This window comes from Antechinus flavipes, chromosome 4 (genome assembly GCF_016432865.1).
Source record: "Antechinus flavipes isolate AdamAnt ecotype Samford, QLD, Australia chromosome 4, AdamAnt_v2, whole genome shotgun sequence".
NCBI classification, from domain to species: domain Eukaryota; kingdom Metazoa; phylum Chordata; class Mammalia; order Dasyuromorphia; family Dasyuridae; genus Antechinus; species Antechinus flavipes.
In genome coordinates, this window is record NC_067401.1 from 394,699,309 (window position 1) to 394,702,554 (window position 3,246).

The following is a 3,246-nucleotide window of genomic DNA, read 5'->3' on the forward strand; positions in this document are numbered from 1 at the left end:
ATACCTTCTGAATCCAATTCTCCCTAAGCAACAAGAGAACTTTTCAGTTCTGCAAACATATATTGTATCTAGGATATACTGCAACATATCCAACATATAAAGGACTGCTTGCCATCTAGGGGAGGGGGTGGAGGGAGGGAGGGGAAAAAAAATTGGAACAGAAACGAGTGTCAATATAAAGTAATTATTAAATAAAAAATTTAAAAAAAATAAAATAAAAGCTGTGGAAGTAAAGAAAAAAAAAATAAATAAAAGAGATAACCTGAGGATCATTGCACTACCCGAAAATTATGATTGAAAAAAAGAGCCTAGATACAATTTTACAGGAAATCATCAAAGAAAACTGCCCAGAAGTAATAGAACCAGAGGGTAAAATAAGCATTGAAAGAATTCATCCAACACCTTCTGAAAAAGACCCTAAAATAAAAACTCCAAGGAATGTTGTGACCAAATTTCAGAATTTTCAGATTAAAGAAAAAATATTACAAGCAACCAGGAAAAAACAATTCAAATACCAAGGTCCACAATAAGGATCATTCAAGATCTGGCTACCTCAATTTAAAGGAACAAAGGGCCTGGAATCTGATATTCTGAAAGGCAAATGAACTTGGAATGAAGCCAAGAATAAACTACCCAGCTAAGCTGAACATTTTTTTTTCCGCATGGAAGAAGATGGACATTTAATGAAACAGAGGAATTCCATTTGAGAAAAGGTTTAGTACCACAAAGGAAGGGTCAGAATTCCTGCCGGAATGTAAAATGAATATTTATGAATGTAAGTAAATGAAATAAAACCAGATTTAAAAAAAAATGATCTCCAACCATAGGACTCAAAAGAAGTAGAAAAAGGTAAAAGGAACTCTTGAGAACTGTATATCTGTTTTGGATATACACAAAAATCACATGTATAATTTGATTTTACTGATATAACATAAAAAAGGGGAAGTAGAAATGGAAAGGGGAAAGTGTCAGAAAAAGGGAAAAGGGGAGATAAAAAGAGGGAAATTATATCCCATGATAAGGCACAGGAAATTTATCATATCTGAGGGAACTTAGAGAGAGGCAGGAACATTGTGTGAATCTTACTCTCATCAGAGTTGGCTCAAAGAGAAAATAATTGACATATTTGTTTTACAGAGAATCTTCTCTCACCTCATTAAAAAGTGGGAAAAGAAAAGGGAAAAGGAAAAAGAGTAATAAGGAAAGGGCACAAGAAATAGGAAGGGATGGATTTAAAGGGAGGAAGGAGGGATCCTAAAGAGGGAAAGCTGCATGATGCAAGTGGGATCCATAAGTTTAATAGTAGGGAATGGGGAAAGGCAGGCAAGAAAAAGAAAAGCATAATCTGGGGATATGAGGATGGCAGGAAATAGAGAATTAGTCATTTTAACCATAAATGTGAATGGGATGAACTCTCCCCTTAAATGGAGGTGGATAGTAGACTGGATCAAAAGTCAGAGCCCTACAATATGTTGTTTACAGGAAACACATTTAAAAAAGGGAGATACATACAGAGTAAAAGTAAAAGGCTAGAGCAGAATCTATTATGCTTCAGGTGAAGTCAAAAAAGCAGGGGTAGCCATCCTTATCTCAGATCAAGCTAAAGCAAAAATTGATCTAATTAAAAGAGATAAGGAAGGAAACTATATCTTGCTAAAGGGTACTATAGACAATGAAGCAATATCAATATTAAACCTATATGCACCAAGTGATATAGCATCTAACTTTCTAAAGGAGAAGTTAAGAGAGTTGCAAGAAGAAATACACAGAAAAACTGTAATAGTGGGAGATCTCAACCTTGCACTCTCAGAATTAGACAAATCAAACCACAAAACAAATAAGAAAGAAATTAAAGAGATAAACATAATACTAGAAAATTTAGGCATGATAGATCTTTGGAGAAACTGAATGGAGACAGAAAAGAATATACTTTCTTCACAGTAGTTCATGGAATCTATAGAAAAATTGACCATATATTAGGACATAAAGACATCAAAATTAAATGCAGGAAGGCAGAAATTGTAAATGCTTTCTTTTCAGATCACAAAGCAATAAAAACTACATTCAACAAAATGTTAGGGGTAAATAGATCAAAAAGTAATTTGAAACTAAATAATCTCATCTTAAAGAATGATTGGGTGAAACAGCAAATTATATACAGAATTAATAATTTCACTCAAGATACTGACAACAATGAGACATCATACCAAATTTGTGGGATGCAGACAAAGCAGTAATAAGGGGAGATTTTATATCCTTAGAGGCTTATTTGAATAAAATAGAGAAAGAGGAGATCAGTGAATGGGGCTTGCAAATTAAAAAGCTCAAATTAAAAACCCTCAATCAAATACTAAACTTGAAATTCTAAAATTAAAAGCAGAAATTAATAATATTGAAAGTAAAAAAATCTATTGAACTAATAAATAAAACTAAGAGTTGGTTTATGAAAAAACCAATAAAATTGAAAAAACTTAGGTAAATCTGATTAGAGAAAGGAGAGAGGAAAATCAAATTAGTTGTCTTAAAAATGAAAAGGTAGAACTTCCCACCAATTAAGAGGAAATTAATGAAATAATAAGGGGTTACTTTGTCCAACTTTATGCCAATAAATTTGATAACCTAAGTGAAATGGATAACTACCTCCAAAGATATAGGCTTTATAGATTAACAGAGGAGGAAGTAAATTGCTCAAATAATCCCATTTCAGAAAAAGAAATAGAACAAGCTATTAATCTACTCCTTAAAAAAAATCCCCAGGACCAGATAGATTTACATGTGAATTCCACCAAAAATTTAAAGAACAATTAGCCCCAATGCTATATAAACTATTTGAAAAAATAGGGAATGAAGGAGTCCTACCAAATTCCTTTTATGACACAGACATGGTACTGATACCTAAATCAGTAGGTTGAAAACAGAGAATGAAAATTACAGACCAATCTCCCTAATGAATATTGATGCTAAAAACTTTAAAATATTAGCAAAAAGACTACAGAAAATCATGCCCAGGATAATAAACCATGATCAAGTAGGATTATAGCAGGAATGCAGGGCTGGTTCAATATTAGGAAAACTATCAATATAATTGGCCATATAAATAACCAAATTAACAAAAAAACATAAGATCATCTCAATAGATACAGAAAAAGCATTTGATAAAATCCAAAATCCATTCCTATTAAAAACACTCGAGATTAGAAATAAAAGAACTTTTCCTTAAAATAATCAGTAGCATCTATTTAAAAC